Source organism: Perna viridis, chromosome 3, assembly GCF_037379345.1.
Source record: "Perna viridis isolate PV_CMFRI_1.1 ecotype Kerala chromosome 3, ASM3737934v1, whole genome shotgun sequence".
Taxonomy (NCBI): Eukaryota; Metazoa; Mollusca; class Bivalvia; order Mytilida; family Mytilidae; genus Perna; species Perna viridis.
Window position 1 is genome coordinate 28388905 of NC_142447.1, and position 24647 is coordinate 28413551.

General features: G+C 34.1%; 1 long non-coding RNA gene across 1 annotated transcript; it reads left to right on the plus strand.

Moving 5' to 3' along the window:
• Positions 1-1016: 1016 nt before the first annotated feature.
• On the plus strand, positions 1017-22962 carry LOC148621721 (uncharacterized). The gene is made up of 3 exons (XR_015921229.1): positions 1017-1863; positions 3984-4061; positions 22566-22962. It is a non-coding gene; the product is annotated as an uncharacterized LOC148621721 (long non-coding RNA).
• The last annotated feature ends 1685 nt before the right edge of the window (positions 22963-24647 follow it).

Genomic DNA, 24647 nt, shown 5'->3' on the forward strand with positions numbered 1-24647 from the left:
TTGGTGAAGTTTAGCGTGCGTTTGTTAATCGTGCGTGCGGGAAACCTTAACGTCTCAAGCAGTGTAAACCTCTGTTGAATTTTGAAGAAATGCAATTTCCTTCAAAATTACAATCAAACGTCTTAATTTCATTTAGTTGTTCCCGTGATAGTGGGTCTAATTCCATCATACAAATAGATTCCAAAGGTTAAAACTGATGACAAGAGTTAATGTATTAGTTTCATTCGGACAAAGCTAACGAATTAAAAAATGGAATGTAGATCCCCAGTCTGTATATTGTAAGAAGTATTATTGCTGCCGATAATCTTCTGGTGCCAATTTACATAACCGAATTTTCGTTTTTCAAGCCATGTTAACATTGAGTAATTTATTGGAGTCGTTTTTTTTTGTTTTTGTTTCCTTTTTTTGTTCATTAATATTTGAAGGAACCATTTTGTGTTGCTTTTATATATATATATATATATATATAAAGGTCTGAAAAATTCCCGACGATGTTAGAACTGTCAAATTTGCGATGCAAATTTTTGGTCGTTCCCTCCGCGGGACTCGAACTCGTACTGCTGTGACATCTATGGCAACACCGCAAATCGCAAATTTGACAGTTCTAACAGCGTTGGGAATTTTTCAGACCTTTATATACGTTTATTCCCTGTATCAATTTGATCCGATGGAGCAGTGTAGCAAATAGAGTCGTCACATTCTGAGACATTGTATAATATTGATTTGTTGTGACATGCATCATTAATTTGATCCTCTATCCTACATAATAACATCTAAATGAACTGTCCCGTACTACCATACATCGTGTACTAAGTTACAGCCCTAGATTAATCCTACGAGGAGGAATGACCCGGCCAGCGAAAGCTGTATTTTTATATAGCCTAGCTGGCCGAGTGGTCTAGGGCGCTGGACTTTGTGCAGGCGGTGTTGCCATAGATGTCACAACGGTACGAGTTCGAGTCCCGCGGAAGGAACGACAAAAAATTTGCATCGCACATTTGACAGTTCTAACATTTGACAGTTCTAACATCGTTGGGAATTTTTCAGACCTTTCTATATTTATATATATAGAGAGAGAGGTTTGCAAAAGATATTCGATGGAAATATTGACAAAGCAACCATAGGACTTCCTACATTGACATGATATTTCACCATTAAAATTTTACTTATTTGTCAGAAAAGATATCACTTTTTAAAGCATTAATTTCCAATTTATTGATACAGATAGAGCAGTGATACGACTTCAAATCTAAAGAGCACTGCAAACACAGCCTGTGTGGGATCTGATAAAACTAATCCATGTACAAATTGTTTTAAAGGTATTATAAACACACCTGCTGCATCAGATTTAATAACAGAAAGCATTAATGTTCTAAGTAGCACTCCAGCTAAGAATCATGCAAGATGTGATACATGGTTGGAAAGCCTATATATTTTTATTTTTTTTTTTATATTTTGTTTAAAATGCTTTAGAAAACAAAAATTAACATTTGGTTTTTCATACAACCTGTGCTCATAGGAGATAAAAATTGTATAGAATGCACGTGTAATACAAAATTAAGGGAGATAACTCTGTGAATGGCACTCAAATACAATAGAATCTATTGGATTTTCAATGTTGATAATCTCCGAAGAGCAGGCAGACTTGAATGAATAATTACACATTTCATAATATAGACCCATAAAACAACTTCACTACAAAAATAAAAATATGTAGCCTTTTTGGGGTGTATCACTTTTTTTCATATTTTGCATGATTCTTACAAAGACAGCTACCTAATATCTGTTACGCATAGACATGTACTCAGTGAAGCTCATGGTTCGGTTTGTTTCATTCAGTCTTCATTTATGTGCATGTACATGGTATGTTTAAATTGTTCTTTCATTTAAGCTTATATTTAGTACGAATATGTTTAAATGGTAATAAAACGATTTGTACGTTCGGATAATTGTATTGCCAAAGGAATATGGGTTGAGTTCATAAACGGCTCCTTTTTATTTTTGGCGTTCGTCTTTTTTATAATTATTATTGTCGCCTTTGGCTGCATGTTGTAGATATACTTGTTGATTTATTGATTGCGCCACGAAAGACCAATCAGTACATTAACGGTTGCATTTACGGAAAATGTTAAAGTTGGAAATGACAAGTATTTGATCGTCTGTGGTAATTCAGAAATTCAGGATTGCTCCTTAGATTCTTTAGTATACGGGATAATTGATGCGAGCAGTATTCCTGTTGAAGCAACACGGGCTGTTGGCATATGTAGTGACATGAAAAAAAAACAGGCACTGTTCAGGCTTAGATTCAATGATATCATCACGTGCAATAAGCAATGTCTTTATTGGAAAAGCCATACCACTTGTTTTAGTGTTTTCAGGTCGTGCAGAACCTTATTGATATATGTTCATGGTGGTTTTAATACAATTAAATCGGACGCAGACTTAATTCACTCTAATAAAAGTCTTGAGGATTTTTTTCTTCATATGTATTTTAAAAGTAGATTTGCAAGATTCGATACGATAAATATTTGGTTCCCTCCAAATGCTTAAATTCACAGTTACATTTTGCCAATTTGGTGTTTATCAAGGTGAATTTTATCCGCGATATTGTATTCACTTACACGAATTATTGAGAATGTGCATTTTTCTACTGCAAATTACCGAAACAAAAATGCTTCCATTTTTTATGCACAACGGCATACAGAATGCGGCCATGAAAAAAAATATTATGTTGTTCCCTCAAGTAGTATGTAGTTCCCACAAGAAAATAAGTCGTTCCCACTAAATACACATATCGTTCCCTCAAGATAATATGTTCCCTGAAGTAGTATGTAGTTCCCACGAGATAAGTTTCTCGTTCCCACAAGATACATAGATCCTTCCTCAAGATAATATGTCGTTCCCACAAGATACATATATTGTTCCATCAAGATACTATGTCGTTCCCAAAAGATACATTAATAAATCGTTCCTTCAAGATAATATGTCGTTCCAACAAGATAATACGACATAATATCTGGTGGAAACGACATATAATCCTGTGGGAACGACATGTCATCTTGTAGGAACATATTATCTTGAGGGAATGATATCTGTACTTTGTGGGAACGAGGAACTTATCTTGAGGAACGATCTATGTATCAGTTTGTCAGTTTTTTTGTTGCGGTTTAACGCCCGAGCAGCAATAATTCAGCTATATTCAGACGATGAACATGAAGTGGATGATAAAATGAATATGAAATGATGATGAAAGGAAAAATGGGATGGGACACAAGGATAATGGGATCAACAAATTTTGATTGCCACTGGAAATAAGGAGAGGTAGGTAGGGTCGGGCAATTTAGCCTCCTGTGGCGGAGCCCTATGGTTCCTACTCCGGGAGAATACCACATTAGGGTTATTTTAACGTGCGAGGAATGTGGCATCTTTCCCAACGCGGATAGAGTCGTCACATTCTGAGACGTTGTATAATATTGATTTGTTGTGACATGCATCATTAATTTGATCCTCTATCCTACATAATAACATCTAAATGAACTGTCCCGTACTACCATACATCGTGTACTAAGTTACAGCCCTAGATTAATCCTACGAGGAGGAATGACCCGGCCAGCGAAAGCTATATTTTTATATAGCCTAGCTGGCCGGGTGGTCTAGGGCGCTGGACTTAGTGCAGGCGGTGTTGCCATAGGTGTCACAGCGGTATGAGTTCGAGTCCCGTGGAGGGAACAACAAAAATTTGCTTCGCAAATTTGACAGTTCTAACATCGTTGGGAATTTTTCAGACCTTTCTATATATATATATATATATATATAGAAAAGATGATCGACATGGAAAGTAATCAATAGCATCCTTGAGTGTACATGTATTCGCTACATTTCACTTTTAGCTTAACATTGATTTATTATATACAAAAACACCTGCACTACGTGGATTGATGTATTATTCAAATGTATAATTTTTTGAAAATTATTTCCAACAGTGATCAGTCTTCCATAAAGATGACGTTTTACAAGGTTTTAGTTGAGAAGTAAAAACAGAAGATTACAAGAGATAAATGGTAAGAAAAAAATTATCTTACGTACTTAATTAAAGCAATTCAATTTAATTAATTTAAAAAAATAATAACAACAAAGCGAATCCACATGTGTTCGTACGTAAGCAACTTGTCCAAATCCTACTAGGTAGTCAATCCTGTCATGTTTCAAGACTTGATGACGTCACCACATAGTACCTTAAGACAACAATAAAACTGGCTTGATTACAGTTATTCCTCGCTTCGCTCAAGAACCATGGACAGATTGCGCATGTGCAACCCATGGCAATGCTTACTATTTGATTTGATGTGTAGTCTTTAATTTGTTACAAATGTTTTTTTTGTGGATGAATTAGGCGGCTATAAAATAGCATTTTCTCAAAAACCATACGTGTGAAGAAAGTTTTATTCTTGACAATTTTAACTTATTGCTAGGGGGAAATAAACTAAGTAATATATCATTGATTAAAGATTATATAGTTTACAGAACATTACACAAAGTGCTTATGATCATTGATTTACAATTTGAATATATTTTGTTTTAATACGTAACAATTACGTCAACGTAAAACTAATTAAGTGTGAAAGTAAGTTTAATATACATTTTTATGACTTTTACATAACTACAAATATAATCAGTGACTAAAATCTGCTATTTGTTCATGATAAAAATTCAAATTTTCTCATGCAACCTTTTCACAATTTAACAGTGTATATTTGAACTTTTTATAATACTTATTGAAAAAAGGTAAGTTTAAGATATCACCAACTATACTATCCATAATACAACCATTTCTATACACTAGTTTTACCATACTCTGCATAGATACACTCATATAATATTTGTTTAGTTGTTTTTTGTTATCTTCGTTCTGTCTTTTGCTTTTGAAAACACTTACTGTAATGAAAAAAAAACTTTGTGCAACTGAGAGATTCAAATCTCTTCTTCAGTGTATTCCAGCCAACAAGATAACAGTTTTATGGAAAATGAAATTCATATAAATCCATGAATTTTTTTATGTGCTTCCACTGAAAACTAACAAAGTTAACTGCCTTTTGAATTCTCTGCGTACTCTAAAATCTTTTCTTCATCTATTATCATTAATGGTGTTGTTTATAAGTTGGTATGATGGTGTTCTTGGGAGATAATCGTGACTTTGACATGTGCAAATCGACCGATATGCTGTATCTCCATCCTGCGGACAGATTTAACCATTGTACAAAATTAGATTTTGCAAAATACTTGCAAACATAAAACGGGCATCTCTGGCTATTTCACCACTCATTTTAGTCCATTGGACATAATTACTTCCGGCCATGCAAATAGATAATGTGCATTTCTCCAGGAAGTTCTTTAACTCATCCCGAATTCTTGCATGAGACTGGATTACTGGATTTTTTTTTTTTTTTGTCGTTCTTATAATCTATCTGCGTATTGTTCATTGTGTTTAACTTTGATTCTCTTTTTTTGTATCGTGAATCATTAAATTTCTCTACTTGAAGTTGTTTTTTTATTTCATTGTCTTCGTGTTCCTGTTTTCTGTAGTGTTGTCATTATAGACCACAACAACTTTCCTCACGAATTTCTCTTTGTTTACAAATTAAGACAAAGTATTTCGATAAGAATGTTACCTCCTCCAAACACAAACAATCGGTTAACTGTATACGGCATTGCAACACATCATTACCGGATATAAATATACTTTTAAGACCTTTATTTGTTTATTTTCTTAGATATATCTGCCAGTCCACATATTGTCATACGATTGATTGATTGATTGTTTGGGTTTAACGCCAGAGTAGCAATATTTCAGCTATATCCAGGCAATGAACATGACTTGTATGATAAAATGAACATGAAATTAATGATGAAATGAAAAAAGGGAAAGGACACAAGGACAATAGGGTTGACGGGTGTCGACTGCCACCGGAAATAGGGAGAGGTGGATAGGATCGGGCATTTAGCCTTCTGTGGGGGAGAACAAAGGTTCCTACTCGGATAGCACAGCAAGATTCTTTAACGTGCAAGGAATGTGCCATCTTTCAATTACTATGGTTTGGTATCAGGTTTTCCGTATTATGGCCTGACGACCCCAGCATGTAGCAAGGCAGGGGTACCCTATTTCACCTCCTGGAGCACACAACCCAGTTGCTCTGTTGGCAAAGCGCCCTTGCCCCCAGCCATGGTTCCGAGCTCTAATTGTTTGCATTTTACGACAAGCTTAGCGCTGCTGTGGGCCTATTCTTTCTCACGGGGCCATAACGTCATATGAACCGGTAGGAAATTATATGTACCGCTTCGCTTTCAAATTAAAGAGAAAGACCACCTTTGCATTAAGTTAGGCTCTTATGATAAATTATACCCACGTAAACAAAAAAAAATATAACATTAAATGCAAAATGCGCTTTTATAAAATGCTCAAGGCTATGCAAAGTTCGAAATCCTTGAAATGTAAGTGGATAGCCATCTTGCAGAACTCTCCTATCTGAAGGAAGATCATAGGCAGACTTTATTGATTTTTTACCGATAGTTTCCGATTGGCTTGTGACGTCACTAAGTCGGTTTGGTACTGATGCAAGTACTGCAAATAATATGTAAACAAAGAATTTTATCTAATCACCAAAACATAATGACTTGTCAAGCTTACGATTGCACGAATGACAAAAGAGAAATGTTCTAAAAGTTTTCTTTTTTTTTTTATCAGCATCATTCTTCGGAAGTAGTCATAAGATTTTCCTTACAAATACCAGTCATCTGGCTGCAAATCCCGTTGTTCGTCAATAATGTCTGACATTTGGCTTACAGGTTGTGCCTCAATCTCTTCTATCTATTTTGGGTTGAAATTATAGGGGAAAAGTCCAAGCGATTTTTGGGACATCGTAATCAATTACCTATTTACTTTTACTTTACAAACTGACTTCATGACGTCACAATTTAACCGATTATGGTGGCACCCATAGGGGCGGGAAACTCAAATTTTCTAATTATAAATCTCGATTAATTAATTAAGAAAAGGAAATTTTTTTGTTTCAATTTAATTTTCATGAATATTTAACAGATTAGTTTCGATATCCATGACTTGCAGAATAACATGGTGTTCTCCTTTAAGAACGTGTGGCCATAGTTTAAGAATCAGCAACTATTCTGTCCATAATTTTTTGGGGCGACTAACCAGGCTATATATTGCCATATTACTCTCATCGTGAACTATTTGTTAAATTTATAGTTCTTTAGCGATCATGAATTAATAATCTGCCCTTTTCGTACGGGTTTTCATGTAGACATGAATTACTGAAGAAAAACCAATTAGTTTTCGTTTCATTTACCACCAGGAGTTGCATGGATTTATACTGAAAACATGTTTCATCTCTATGTTTTAAATCTGAAAAAAATATGTATTGTGTATTGGAAGCTTAGTGACTTGGAACGGCATTACTGTGGTAAAGAAATAGTTATAACATGTCAAGCTTTCGTAAGTAGTATTTATTTTTTATCTTTGCCTTTTTGTTTCATTCGAAATACTCTAAACTATTTACTTTCATGGAGCTCTGTAAAATTGACTTGGATGCAGGCATTCAATTTCCCAGTTTTTGAAAAGTTTCTGAAAAGTCTTTCATACTTCATAAACAGCAACCACGCAGGTTCGGTGTTTTTGTACGACAAATACAGCTTCCAATACATTCGCTTGTGCCCGATACAATCTATAGCATGAAGTGTACACTTATATTTGAAGTGTTACAAAAATCAAAAGCTTAAAATACTGAGGTTTCATTTCTTGAATTGCGCTTGGTAGAACTTCTCGGTGCTGTCTTCCTACCTCGAAAAATTTGGATTTTGAGTACTTCTTGAAACACGTGTATAACATATCGAAATTTAATTTGCAATACCAATAGGAGTACTGCTTTTGGTGTACCGTCTTTTACTGTATTTAGCAACCAGTGGGTCGATGCAAGTAGTGGTAGTGTTATGCTTGTTTTGGGACAAAACTGCCGAAAAAAGCCTTTGGATAGAACTAGCTCACTCTGTAAGTGAGAGAGAAGAGAATCCGATATATATTTTATTGCAAACCAGAAGTCATTGATAAAATAACAATATATATAAATAAAACAAAAAACATGTCAAAACAACCAAATATAACATAAAGTTAAGCGGATTTGATTTACTATTATTTGATCCCTTGACCTAATATAACTAAAATATTTTCATTCATTAATTCAGGTACGATTTGTAAACTACTTATAACCCAACGTTGTACTAAGCAATAAGGATTAAATTGTTTTCCTGAATGATTGTTGGGGTTCAACGCCCGAGCAGCAATATTTCAGCTATATCCAGGCGATGAACATGAAATAAATGATAGATGAACATGAAATGATGATGATGAAATGAAAAAAGGGATGGGACACCAGGATAATAGGGTTGACAAATTTTGGGATGGGTAGGGTTGGGTAATTTAGCTTCCTGTTCCTACTCCTATCAAATACCACAGCAGGGTTCTTTAATGTGCGAGGAACGTGGCATCTTTCCGAAAACAGTGCACCACTGTGGTTTGCAGTCAGGTTTTCCGTATTATAGCCTAACAACCCCAGCATGCAATACGCCAGGGGTACCCTATTCCACCACCTGGGGCACACAACCCAGTTGCTCTGTGGGCAGAGCGCCTAGACCCCGGTTAGGTTTCTGAGCACTATTTAGTCGCCTTTCACGACAAGCTTAGCGCTGCTCCAGGCTTGTCTTTTGACACCCGGACCTGCAATGGGCTTTTTTCCTGATAAAATTAGTTTACTGAATAAAATCTAAATTTGCTTTGCTGTGAAATAGTAATAATTTGAGAATTTATCAAAGGAATTAATAATCTATTTGAATTAAAGTCCATCATATACCTGTTAGTGAGATAGAAGAGAATCCGATATATATTTTATTGCAAACCAGAAATGATTAAGCTGGCTGCAACATCTTTTTATATACCAAATTATCTCCGTCTCTGCATTCCGTTTATGATATACTAATTGATTATCTTATTCTTTAATCGACGTCTTCATAAGATCCTTTTGAGTTGATTAACGGACCTAGATATTAAGTATTACCCTGTTTCTTTCTTGTTAATTTGGAAACATCCTTTTGACTACTTCTCAATTATACTCCTTGGAAAATGTAATGTTTAAGTGATTTAAACAATTAATTTCATAAATTAACAAAATGTTTAACATAAAATCTTCCCAAATACGAAATATGCCAAAATATATCATCACAGTAGACCAAAGGTCCCCGAGGGTATTCACCAGTCCGTCTGACCCGATTCATATCATATATTACTCACATACATTTGAAAATTAAGGAAAAACCAACGCCAGCTCCTTGTTTTTTATTTAGATCTTTCAATGTATTTAAATTCTTCAGCACCTGCGTATGGAGTTTTCATATCACGACTCCTACGTTATACCAGAGCTTGCCGTATCTACGCAGACTTCTTGTACCGCGCTAGACTTCATACAATTAGGCTTCTGGAACAGGGTTATGTTGCTACAAAATCGAAGTCATCACTACAGAAGTTGTGAACTCGCGGACCTTTACGGTATATCCATCTGCACCACGAGAACGGATTTGTTCAACGTGTCATAGTTTTCCATTCCTCTGTTGTCAATCCCAGGTTTGACTGTTTATGAGCAACTCGGTGAGTGTTTCTAGAAAAGCAGAGGACACTTTCTCAATCGATTTACCTGGTCCAAGCTCCCATTTTTAGTGGAGTCCGAGTTGCTCATTTACTTTTTTTCTTTGTACAAAATGTACGTATTATTTTAGCTATTTCATGTTCTTTGTTGTGTGTTTCTGTCTTCCATGCCTGGTCTTTGTCCCTAAATTGCGTCCCTTTGATTTCTGCTAGAATCTTGGTTGCCTTGATTACTCTTTGAAACACGTGTACAGCATATATCTCCTTATCATTATATATTGAATATTACATGTCAAAATCTGTATCACATGCTGTATCAACCCGAGACTCCTTTATCACCTCAACGGCCAACGGCCAGCCGGATGATATATATCGAGGGTAGACACAGCATATGATACAGATTTTAACATGTCATGTTCATTATATCATATATTTTAGCAATACTTCAAGTATGTTCTGTGAAGGGGTGCGATATAGGGTATGCTATATAGGTCTAGGAGTATGATATAGGGTATGTGATACTCGGTAGATGATTTAGGGATTAAACAAACACTTATAATGCATATACAAAAAAGTTATATATTTTAATCTGAATATATGATATAAAATTAGATCTGAGTATGCATTCAGTTTAAGCATGTTTAAATGATAACTTTGGATTTGATAGCTGTTATTAACAGATTTCTTCAATATGCTTTACTAATTTGTTCGTTCAAATTATAATAGTTAACGATGATAAGACAAGCGATTTTCACTGGCGAAATACATCACGATGCAAATCATAAATAGTGAATTTGCAATTTATGTATTCTAGCTACATGTACTTGTATTGAAAGTATCAGCAAGAAGTACATTTTGTAAAGTGGAATGGTTTACATTCAGGTGACCAACATTGTAAACATAACTGAAAACTAACTACTGATGCAGTACAGGGGTGGAATTGAGAAACGAGTGGGGCCACTGGTTGGCCAAAGAAAGGGTGCGCCCATGTTTGAACAGTGATTTTCATTCAATTCAATCATTTTTTTTCCGGAGAAGACGGGAGGGCGCTCCGAGCCCTGATCCCAATTGCAATACATGCAATACTGGTTTGACCATGTTAATATTCAAGGCCGAATCTTGTATTAACCGAACGTACCCCTTTTAAGTGACTGAATCTGATGTCCACTTACCCTTTTCTCTCTGTATACAGGACAAAGAATGAATGGTGTAAATGATAAATATACTTGGTGCAACATAGTTGACATTTGTGAACTTTCATCTTAAACTTTTAACATAAGATGGATATAATACATAGTTGACAAAAGTAAATGTGAAGTTTAATCATGCAGAAAAAGGAAGCAACGGAACTGTGATGTTTTACAAACACTAGCATAATAGATGTCATAGTCTTTTGCATTTTGCAAGGTCGTGTCAAAAAACGATGAAAGGTAGTTGCAGATGAAATTAAAACGAGTTCAAAGACTGACTCACGGGATCAAAATCTTTTTACAAATCTTTTTTGGAACAATGCATCACAATTAATGAAAGTGTCAATAGTTGAAACCTGTTAATCAAACTAATGAAGGTGAGAAGTAACATTTTTGAGTTTTTAGCAAACATCTTGAAAACCATTATAGGTAGAAAAAAATTCATTTGATGAAACGGATTACTTTTAGTCTGCATTGGGTCGAAGTTGTAAGGCGACTCCTTGATAGAGTAATTGAACAAGGTGAGCAATTCAAGCTTGAGGGAGCCTCTATAGTTTTTTTCTTATTAATTCAATATTTTCTGTTACATAAAAAAGCTACATGTATACGTTTTTCGTTTTATTATGTACTATTATAGTGATAAATGAAATGCTCTGCAATGATTCAATTTATGCTATTGCCTCCCTGCTGTTCTAGGTTTGCTTGGTTCTTTACGTTGATCTTTTGCCAGTTTGAGGATATACCTATACCACTCTAGCTATCATCTTGTCTGATTCTCCTAAAAGAAAAAAAATACAGTCTTGGCTTCTGGCGCTGCCTCTACCAGGCCAAGTGAGGGTTTTAGTAACAAAGTTGATAGTTTTGAGATAACTTGCAAGACGCGTTCTGTTACAACCAATGCGACCATGAATCCAAAATCTTGAATGACCAGCTTCAGCTGCTTTGCATTTTTATCACCACCTGGCGCGAGATCTTCCAAGGTGTCAACAATTATTGGATGGTCAGCAATGAATGTGTCCAGTCGTCAGCTCTACTCGACCGTTTCATCTTGCACATACTCTTTATTTTTGTCCTACCATCAAAAGCCTCTAGCTGTTCTGGGTCAGCCTGCTCAGACTAGCATTGTTTTCAATCCAGTCCTCTTTGAAGAATACCCAAAAGCAAACGAAACATCCTTACCTATGTCAACGGTATTGCGAATTATAGGAAGATGACATGATTTGGCAACAGCTAAGTTCAAGCAGTGAGCAAAACAATGCATAGAATGAGCTTCTGGAATTTCAGCTTGAATATGAGTGCGAACGCCCGATTTTTTACCTGACATTCGCCGATCCATCGTACCCCTGACCTCTCATTGCATGCGTAGTGACCCCATACTCATTTAGTTTATCCATTACAGTTTTCGCCAGAGCTTTTTACACCCGATTCACCCTCTTTGACGGTACCGACAGAACGCAAGCATAAAGAAACCTGTTCGACGGTAGAAATATCAGTAGTTTCATCTGCAATTATGCTAATTACACCCATCGACGATATCCTGTCTTAACTGTTGGCCACAAATATGAATTAACTCATTTTGTATCTAGGTTGATAGAAATCTAGCGTTTGGGGGACTGCATAAATTTGAAAATGGTCAGACAAAATCCTATCATTTTCTGCCCTAAATTTCATAAGAGCAATGAAATTACTTTTATCTTCGGTATGACCACGTAGAGGAATGTTCTGCTTAACACACAAATAGCCTTCAAAATAGTCTTTCAAGATAGCCCTGTTTCTTGATATTTTATTTTGAAATGAGCTACTCAACATCATTCCTTTTACCTTCAGCAATTTTCATAAAAAAATTCACTCATTGCACTACACTTGTCATGACCAGGTTGGCCCAAATGGCATTTTATCAAAGTTGTCAAATTTGCCCAATCATTTGCAGGGGTTCTTACAAAAGACTTATCAGAATTATTGAATAAAACGCAATACAAACAATACACTCCATTTTCTGACTCGGAATATCTTAACCAAGGATGTTTATCGAGCCATGTTCGATTAAACCACTTTTAACTCCTCGAACTTCTGTAAGAGGAAATACAAACGAAGCGGAACAACCCATTTGTTTTTCAGTAGAAATAACTTTTGTTTGCCGTCAACTTTTCCCTTGTACGATGCGATATCAAAGTTTTGTGGCTGTAATGATTTAAGCGCTAGCGTATTATCTACACATTCAGTGCAACATTGAGCAGGACGAGCAGACGTATCTGGCTCCGACAAAACTTGAGGTTCTATATCTGTTTTAAATAGTATTGTGATAATTTACTTTGTCCTTTGCTCAAAGTATGTTCTGATGAAGAGGGATGACTTCACTTGAGGATGATAATGTTTTGATTTCGAGACGTCGATTAAAGCGTGTTTATCCCAGACGCATGTATTCATCACGTCAATGTAAACGGTGTCCTTTTAGGTTTTATAAAGTTCAAGATCAACACACGGACGCTAGTTTAACCTATAGAACTTAAACACCACAGTTACATTTAAATGATCTTATGTTTAATAGAGATAATTTCTAGATGTAAAGCTAAGGTTGTGAAAAACTAAAAAAAAATTAATAAATTGTCAAAATAATTTGTAAGCACATGCTTACACTGCCTTAATGGTGTTACGCTACTGCGTTTGGAATTCTCAGTCGTTATGTGAGCCCATGCAGTTAATGCCATGAAGTTGTTACTCCCGCTAAGGACGCATTGAGAAGTAAACACGATTATAACTGGCGCTTTTTACAGCCAGGCATATAGTCTTGTCCCTTTTGTGGAATCTCCCTGTATAGAGTAGACTCGGCGAATTACTGCTTTGATAGTGAAATAATATACATCTACTGCCTGCAGTTGACGGTGGTATACTAGTAGATTACCGCACGGGGGAAGAATATTGCCCTAGGCAAACTCTAAATAAGGTGATCTATTATACCACCCTCAACTGCACACAATATGTGTTTTATTAATATACTGAATATCTTTCAATTGGTATTTGGATAGTTTTTAGAATTTGTTCCAATGTATCTCCAAAAATTATCGCCCACTCTCTCACTTTTTTTGAAAAATAACTTACATGTACAATGTAGGTCCGCAACTCGTATCATAAAGGGCGAAAAATGTTATATAAAAATTTACACAAGGCCTTATTTTAATGAAGCTGGAATGTCCAATGATTTCCAGTTATAATATCTATAATAGTTAACGGGATCGATTAAAAATTTACATTGAAAAAAAAGAAAAATGTACGATCTCCTACGGTAATGAACGTGAATTACTTGACAAACACAGAACAAGAATGTTTCAACATAACGACGGAGTCCTGCAAAATATTAATTTATTTTCCTATTTCTATGTTACTTTCCTACACATCCAATTTCGATAAACCATTTTTTTTACCCCAATACCCCAACACGCGGCGTTTAGACTCAATAATCTACACTTTAGTATGTAAAAAGAGATTAGCGCCATAAAATAAAGCGCATTTTTTATGTAGTAATTCTTTTGTTCGGAATGAGTTTTGAAAACATAAATTTTAAACACTATAGGACAAATATGTAGGCAGCTGGTCCATAGACAAACAGACGTGTACATGTATAAATTATAGGAAAATAGCAATTAAAAATGAAACAAATCTCCAGAGAGAAAACAGTGTAAAAAAGCGTTATCAAATCAAATGGCAAAAAAACAAAATATTTTGTACAATCTGTTCGTCTAACAGCCCATCAGCCTACATGTTTGTCCGAAAGTGCATTAATATTCTTTTTTTCAAAACTCATTCCGAACGAAAAGAATTACTGCATAAAAGATGCGCTTTATCTAAGGGCGCTAATCTCTTTTTGAATACTTACATGTAATGGTAGATTATTCAGTCTAAACGCCGCGTGTTGGGGTATTGGGGTAATGATATCTGAAAAATGAATGTTCAGGGAAGTAACATACAAAAAGGAGAACAAACAAGAATTGTGCAGCGAAGTAGGATTCCGTCATTTTGTTGAATCATTCTTGTTTGGTGTTGGTCGGATAATTCACGGAGATCGTACATTTTTCTTTATAATGTAATTTTTTAGTTGATCCCGATAACTAGTATTAATTCATTATAATTGGAAATCATCGACCATTTCCGCTTCACTATAATACTCCGAGGTGTATGAATATTATACTTTTCGCTCTTAATGTAACGAAGTTATTTTTCGTCTTGGTGACACTAATAAGAAAAGTGGAAGAGAATTTTCGGAAATACATTCAGACAAATTCTAAAAAGAATATCCAAATAAGGAGTGAATAATATTCAGTATAATAAAACACATCTTGTCAGAAGTTGAGGGTGGTATAATAGATCACCTCACTCAGAGTTCATCTAGGGCGACATTCTTTCCTCGTGCGTTAATCTAGTAAATCATATATTTAGATTAAAGAGTAATCAAGGGAACTAAGGTTGTAGCGGTAACCAAAAGAATGTAATCCAGGGACAAAGACCAGACATGGAAAACAGACATACACAACAAAGAACACAAAGTAACTAAAATCATACATACAAAGTAACAAAAGCAAATGAGCAACTCGGACTCCGCTTAAAATTGGGAGCATGGACCAGGTGCACCGGTAGGGTAAGCGTCCTCCGCTTTTCTAGAAGCACCCGCCGAGTTGCTCATAAAAAGTCAAGTCCGGGGTAGACAAACCAGGAAAGGAAAACTATAAAAATATAACTTTTTTTGTATATGCCTTATAAGTGTTCGTTTAACCCCTATATCATCTACCCTTATCGCATTACCTTATATAGCACCCCTTCACAGACTATAGCCCCGTGCAGGTCCGGGTGTTAAAAGAATAGGCCTGCAGCAGCGCTAAGCTTGTCGTAAAAGGCGACTAAATAGTGCTCAGAACCCTAGCCGGGGGCTAGGGCGCTTTGCCCACAGAGCAACTGGGATGTGTGCCCCAGGTGTTGGAATGGGGTACCCCTGGCGTGTTACATGCTGGGGTTGTCAGGCTATAATACGGAAAACCTGACCGCAAACCATAGTGGTGCACCGTGTTGGGAAAGATACCACGTTCCTTGCACGTTAAAGATCCCTACTGTGGTATTCTCCTGGAGTAGGAACCATAAGGCTCCGCCAAAGGAGGTTAAATTGCCCGCCCCTACCCACCTCTCCCTATTTCAAGTGGCAATCAAAATTTGTCGACCCCATTGTCCTTGTGTCCCATCCCTTTTTCATTTCATCATCATTTCATGTTCATTTTGTCGTCCATTTCATGTTCATCGTCTGAATATAGCTGAAATATTGCTGCTCGGACGTTAAACCCCAACAATCAATCAATCAAATCAATCACAGACTATACTTGAAGTATGGTTTAAGTATATGATATGATGAACATGATATGTTAAAATCTGTATTGCATGCTGTATCAACCATTGACTTGTATTTCCCCGCGGGCCGGTGGCCCTTGGTGTGATATAGGAGTCTAGGGTATACAATATGCGATACAGATTTTGACATGTAATATTCAGTATATACATGTACCACCGTCAACTGCAGGCAGTAGGTGTATAATAATACACTATCAAAGTAGTCATTCGCCGAGTCTACTCTATAGGGATACTCCACAAAAAGTACAAAACTATATGCCCGGATGTGAAAAGTATCAGTTGTCAGCGTGTTTACTTTGCAAAGCATCCTTAGCCGGAATAACATTTTCATGCCATTAACCACCTGGGATAACATACAGACTAAGAATTCCAAGCGCCACGTGAGATCCAGAGCTAGACTTCTTAAAATAAAGCTTATGGAATAGGATTATGTTGTTACAAGATTAAAGTCGTCACTACATAAGTTTTATGCATGTAGATCGTTATGATTAATCCATGAGAACCGATTTGTCATAGTCTTTTTTTTTTGTTATAGACCCGGACGTGATATTTTGTGAGCAACTCTGTGGGTCTTTCTTGAAAAGCAAAGGACGCTTCACCTATCGGTGCAACGAGTCCACGCTCCTAATTTTGAGTGGTGTTCCCGTTGCTCATTTACTTTTGTTTCTTTGTACGTGTTATTTTGGTTATTTCAAGTTCTTTTTTTGTGTGTATATTTTCCCTGTTTAAGTATATTCTTTCAATTTCTGCTCGAATCTTGGCTTCCTTGATTATTCTTAAAAAAGAAAAAATAATCCTACATGATGTAAAACTGTTAAAGGCATATTCAAGTTCGTCCTCTTACAGATTATATTTATTTAGCTTCATATTTCATATAACGAAAACGTTGAAAAATTTAAACAATTCTGCTTACCACACGTTACTTCTAATCAGACATATATATTCATTTACTTTTCTTTAAACACTGTAACGACTTAACGACTTGTTTAAGGTAAGAATTTTGGTAACAATTTCCTTTCCATCCCATGTTCGGAATGCTCCGAAATTTAAGTGCCTGTCGTTGAGAAAACCATGCAAAACTGGAAAATTCGTCCAAAAGTCATTTTGGAATTGCCGTAAATTTTATTTTAGGAATAAAAGAAGGTCATAAAAGATTCCCCAAAATGCATTATGATTATGACCAGACTTTTTTTTAGATATAAGGGGTGTTTCCTTAATGATGTGCCGGTTTTCATGATCAAATTTGGACCATGTTAATCAGTTATTAATGTTTGCTTTGTTGTATGAGGTGACAAAAATCTACACGTTGCGTACATTGTTGGTATCACATTCAATTGAACCGGGGCTGGTTACGAAAACCGAAATATTGCTATTAGAATGCGGAGTTATCAAAGGCAATGTAGATATTAAAATGATTGAAAATGGTTGTTGTTTTAGGATTACAATCATAAATCTTCGAAAGATGTCGTTAATTGTGGGGGGAAAGCATTATTCGATCACAAGAACGTCCATTTCATATGTGGACGGGTAACATTAAGAAATGCTTGCTTCCCATTTCACCAATATATCATAGTTGTCTCTTGGCGTATTTTGATAATACAAACTTTTTTGGAAAGAGCAGTTTGTGCTGCAGACGATGTCATATTTTTCATGACGTAATGATACGATGAAATGGTATAACAATATCACAAATGTCTCCCCTTTGATGTGGACATTGTAAAAATGGAAAGAAATCGATTTGAAGACAAACTGTTAAAGTTATGCGAGCAGCTTTTTTTAATCGGGACTTTTATTAACTATATTGACAATTTATTACATAAACCCAATGAAAGTATATATAAAATGTTCAACCAGTCTTTTTGTTAAAAGCCTTTTTGTCCGTATTTCATTTATGTCACAAATCTTAATTTTTTCGACGTTGGCTATTGGCTACTTTCTTGCTTACGGTTGTAAAATATAACAACGAATAGTATTTTTACCAAAGTATATTCACGCTTAAAGGACTGAATAAATATTCAGAATATCATGTTTATTCTAAAAATAATGAGTTTTATTGTCTAATAGTAGATAAATACGCACGTATGTTGTGATGTCACGTTATTTTTTTTTTTACAAACGTCTCAGAATGTGCCGACTCTATTCACTACACAGCTCCATCAGATCAAATTGATACAGGGAAGATATGTTAACGTATAGAAGGGTCTGAAAAATTCCCAACGATGTTAGAACTATCAAATTTGCGATGCAAATTTTTGGTCGTTCCGTCCGCGGGACTCGAACCGCTGTGACACCTATGGCAACACCGCCTACACGAAGTCCAGCGCCCTTGACCACTCGGCCAGCAAGGCTATATAAAATATAGCTTTCGCTGGCCAGGTCATTCCTCCTCATAGGATTAATCTAGGGCTGTAACTTAGTACACGATGTATGGTAGTACGGGACAGTTCATTTAGATGTTATTATGTTATTAAACCGTGTCTGACAAAAATGTCACAAAGCGCATTTTTGACGTTTCCAAAGTAACGTCCTGTTTTGCAACTCTTTTAACGTCAATTTAAAAAAAAAATAAAAAGTATAAAAAAGTTACGATACTAGATCAAATTATTTCGAGTGTGGACGTAATGAATAAAAAAATACGATTTTAGCGAATCTGATAAAATAATGAAAGAAATGTTGAAAAGAAAACAGGAAAAAGACCCCCCCCCCTTGCGCGCACTCCTGTCTGTTCATATGCAATGATGTCCTGGTGAAATCGGGATCAGCGTGCCTGCATCAAAGTATTTTGAAATGTTTAGACACGCGCTTGCACATTCGCTAGTGAAATATTGTAAAATCAACGTATTTCATTTTTACCAAAAATGACACCAACAGCATACGCTACGTCTATGTGAAGTTGATAAATTTATATTCATAAAAGTGGAAAATAGCCACTTGTATAGCCTTACGTAAAAATTGGCTGTGTGCCAAGTTTCCGATGATAGAAGACAATTTTTGGCTGCAAAAACACATGTCTCCCCACGTCCCGCAAACTGGATCCACTTGCAGTATCCACCTTGTCCACAGAACAGCTTCATAAAAATCTGTTAGGACACTACCAAGCAGTTGCGCTGACTGGTTCGGAAGTTTCAGAGAATTTGAACTGAAAAAGGTAATTATGAGGATTTTCGACTAATTTCTAAGTTCAAAGGCCATGCAAGAGTAATCCAGGGAACCAAGGTTATAGTGGTAATCAAAAGGATGAAAAAACAAATTGGGGGACATAATTTTCATACGACTTGACATTCATTTTTGGTAATCACGAAGCATATAAAAGATAAAATAACACTGACAAATTATCATTGTTGTAATTGAAATGTAGAAAATGTTTTTTTTTAATACACTAGAAAGTTTCATGCTTGGCATTTAATATGTTTTCACATATTTTCAACATGTAATATAGAGGTATTTTTGCCAAATTTTGGTGAAAATGGGACAATTTTTAAGCACTGTGTTCTTCCGCGATTTATTCAGTTATAATGCAAGATGTATAAATATATCCTTACAACTTTTATATCAGAGTTACATAATTAATTGATTTCGAATCAAATAAACACAGTTTGACGTACAGAATTCATTGAAAACCATTTTCTTAGAACCCACATATATGGGAGGAGTTAGTCTTGGTACGATGTAGTACAGTGAAGTGGAAACGTTTCATTCCCTTGTACATGTATTTGGCCAGTAAAGAAATGTCTAGAGGAATTTATGAGTAATTACAAAAAATTATTCAAAAGTACCTACTGACATGAATTGGTATGTGTTCTTATATCCCGAATTACAGAAAATGAATGTATCGCAAATTATTCGTCAGGATGTACATGTAACTTCATTTCTAAGGCTAAAAAATACAAAGGATTCATATGGCAAACCAAAGTGGAAAAAATCAATATTTTGTAATATTAGAAAATGAATTTTTAATATTACAAAATCAGTTTTTGAATATTAGAAAAAAAAATTTTAATATTAGAAATTCATTCTGTAATGTTAAAAAATCCATTTTCTAATATTACAAATTCCTGGTTTAGTAATGTTATAAAATATCACACATTTTGTAATATTACAAATTGAATTTGTAATATAAGAAAATGAATTTGTAATAGTAGAAAATCAGTCACATTTTTTAATATTACAAAATGATTTTCTGATATTAAAAAATTGCAACTGAATTCACAAATCCTTTTTTTTGAAAATTAATCTTATATTAAAAATTCGTTTTTAATATTAGAAATTCAATTGAATTTTTAATATTAAAAAAGTGTGTTGTGATATTAGAAATCTAACATGTAATATTAGAAAATGAATTTGTAATATTAAAAAAAATCATTTTATAATATTAGAAAACACTTATTTTCTAATGATATTACAAATTCATTTTCTAATATTATAAATTAATTTTCTGGTATTAAAAATTCATTTTCCAATATTACAAATTCCTGATTTAGTAATATAAATTATCACAGATTTTGTAATATTACAAATTGAATTTGTAATATTAGAAAATCAGTGACATTTTTTTAATATTACAAAATGATTTTCTAATATTAAAAAAAAATCCTCATTGAATACGACAAGTTCATTTTCTAATATTAGAAAATCAATTTCTAATATTAAAAAACAGTTTTTTAATATTAGAAATTCTATTGAATTTTAAATATTAAAAAAATATTTTTAAATTTTGAAAAAAAAGTGTTTTGTGATATAATAAATCTAATTTGTAATATTAGAAAATAGTTTTTTAATATTAGAAATTCAACTGAATTTGAAATATTAAAAAAATGATTTTTAAATTTTGAAAAAAGTGTTTTATGATATAATAAATCTAATTTGTAATATTAGAAAATGAATTTGTAATATTAAAAAAATCATTTTTTTAATATTAGAAAATGCTCATTTTTGTCCACTTTGGCTTGCCATAGATTTATGTATCATTCCGATCGGTGGGGATCAAAACAAAAAAATATCACCAGCGCCGAATCCCGAAAGGGATTAACTTTCATAAATACCCTGCCTTTCACTGTTTCAGTCAATGAGAAAGCCTTGTTTATATCTATAAAGGAATGAATAAAGTCATTAAAGAACAAAACCAAAACAAAAATGGAGCTTCCTTGAAAGAGTAATCAAGGGAACCAAGATTATAGCGGTATTCAAAAGAATGTAATCCAGGGACAAAGACCAGACATGGAAAACTGACATATGACATAGCATGGACCAGGTGCACCGGTAGGTTATAGACTCTTGAGCTAAATATTATTATTATTATTTGATATTTAGTAACAGTATATTACATGTAAGTTATTTCATGCATGTACAAATCGACATCATACTTTTACTGTTTTTGACTTCACTGGATTACAATGAGGTTAAGTTAACCAGGTTAAACATTTAGAAACATTTAAGACAGTCTCATATTTAACTAAATTGATAGAAGAGGACCTGCAAATCATGGCATTATATTACATTGAACATGTAAGCTGGGACAAGGACACACAATGTTTGCGTATAAAAGATGAACTAATCAAATGAAAATGGATTGCAGGGATATTACTGATTATAATATAAAGTACTTTTATTGTACAAATACAAATATTTTATTGTGCCAATGCATATACAATAAATGGTCATGAGACAAAACCAAATAGACCAAACATACTCAACATGTTCAATATGTGTATAGGTTTATAAAAAAAATGTTCCTATTCAAATTGGTTGAAAGGTGATTTAACAGATTTTACATAGAGTTTAGCATCTTCAGGTTATTTGGGTCCAAAGTTGGGCCTCATCACAAGTTTTTTAATTCTTTTTTTTTCATTTGCTAAATAACAAATATGCTTGATTATCCTTTGAATTCTTTCTAAAAATTTTCAGTGTCTTAACATAAAAAACATAACGTTTTTTAAGTTAGAATTTTGTAAGAGGGATAGGCCACATAGGGTCTACATAAAACAACATATGTCAATAAATTCTGATATTTTAATAATCTGTATCAACAATATACAATATACATGCTTGTGATATTTAATATATAAATGCATGTTTATGTATTTGTAATCAGACAAATAAATTTATGCCAAGTAATGAGGTATTAAACTACAAATGTATTTTATGTAGTAGTGTATGTTTTGAACATGGGTTATTATAGTACTTCTTGTTTTGAATTGATTGATACATGTACGAAATGTGCATGTAGAGTAAATCTATTTTACAAAAAATATAAGCCCTTGTTTATTCTGTTTCAGGTAGAGATACTTAAATACATTTATTGGAGTGATTCATTGTTGTGTGGTTAGCAAGAGACTGATACAGACCCTGTCATGGATCATGAGTGATGCATTACAAGTATTACATAAAATGACGCAGGAAATACATTGTAACCACACACCTCTGACCTGGTGGACAATCACTCAAGTTTTTTTTTACACTTTGATATCTGTACATGTACATATAGTGAAGTTAAGGTAAAATGACTATCTGGTATTTAGGAGAACTTTTTGCTGCTTTTAAGATATTTCATAATAAAAAAAATTCTAAAAAAATATTGCTAGAGTTGACCTCATGTTGAAAGTTTAAGGTCATCAACTCTGAAAACCTATATTCTTTAGATAATCCACCCACATGCCAAATATCTTAAGGCTACATACATTTATGTATGTCAAAAGATAAAAGAAATATCATATTTATAGTCCGGGCACAATTTATTTAATTAGAAATAGCCACATTGAACACAAAATTTTCCTTAAAGGTCAAAGTTCAAGGTCAACTGTCACCAATCCTGGTATTCAACACATCATCTTGAGATTTTATCTGCTCATATGCCAAATGTTAAAAGTCTATCATGAAAGAAAAACAAGTTAAAGAGAAAAACAGTGACATGATTTAAAAGTGGCAGATGGACACACAGACAAATTGAGGGTTGTATGGCATCCACTATATTTTGATACTACTTATGTTTTTTGTAGATTTATATTACCATGTTTTACCTTCTCTAGTAATTTTCTCTGTCAAGCTTAAAAACTGAAAAAGAAACAATTACAAGCACAGGAAGTAAAAAATGCTAATTTCTGATTCTCAGATATCCACCAAATCTTGGCTTCTTTAAAGTGCCCTTTTATTGTCATATCTGAAACTACTGTCTGGTTATACATGTACATATTATAAGGATGCATCTTATTGCTTATAAACAATTCAGCTTGTTAAAAGTGTTATTTAAGGAAATACAGGGCTTTGAAATGTGGTAAAAATGGCCATTTTCTAATTGTTGGCATTGGCCAAATTCAAGGTCAAATATTTTATTCAAGGTCATTATTATAACATTAACCTATATATTTGTTATGGTTGGCTATAAGCTTGGTTCCCATGATTACTCTTTGATATAGTTGAATACACCTAGCTGAAAGACCTTGGTTTAGATTATGGTAATTATAGGCTTAATATCTATTTTTGGATCTTCTTTTGAATGTCTCAACTATGAAAAGGTACTTTTTTCATTCCTTAAAACAAAATGGCGGCTATATCTCCGCCATTTTTAATTTTCAGAAAAAAATATTTTGCACTTACAAGTTTCTCATGGGGTCTTACCAGATGTACTAAAGTTTATATGTAATTGCCAATATCACTTTCGGAAGGTTTGCAGTTCTTTCTCATGGACACTCTCCTAATCGTCTGACATTCGAAATTCACTCTAGCCTCTCAGAAATGTAAAAAAAATTAATGAAAGACAGGAAAAGTGAATATATTTACTCGACGTTATCCGATTGATTTGAATAATGCCAGAGAATTTCAAAAGGCCTGTCACAGTCTGAAGTGAAAAGAACGACTGTCGCTGCGTGGAGCTTGACTGCAGTAACACCCAAATGCACTGAGTTTATTACATTCTCCAATTTAATTACACAAAATAAAAATGTAGAGTTTAAGAATATAACTTCATCTTTTTATAGACTAGAGCATGTTCTACTTTTTTCTACTTAAAAGAAATGTAACATTTTGTAATTTGTTTTTGAAGTTCAGGAAAAGTTAGACGCTAACTATCTTCCTCCGTATATCACTGGCTGTTGTGGAACCTAACCTGCCTCATAAAAAATAACTGGAGTAGACAATTGCCGCATTGTATATAAGCGAGCACAGCATTTCTTTCTAATATTTACAAAATAAAAATGTAGAGTTTAAGAATATAACTTCATCTTTTTATATACTAGAGCATATTCTACTTTTTTCTACTTAAAAGAAATGTAACATTTTGTAATTTGTTTTTGAATTCTTTCTTTTGATTACCGCTATAACCTTGGTTCTCTTGATTACTCTTTCTAATAAAAATTCACTAA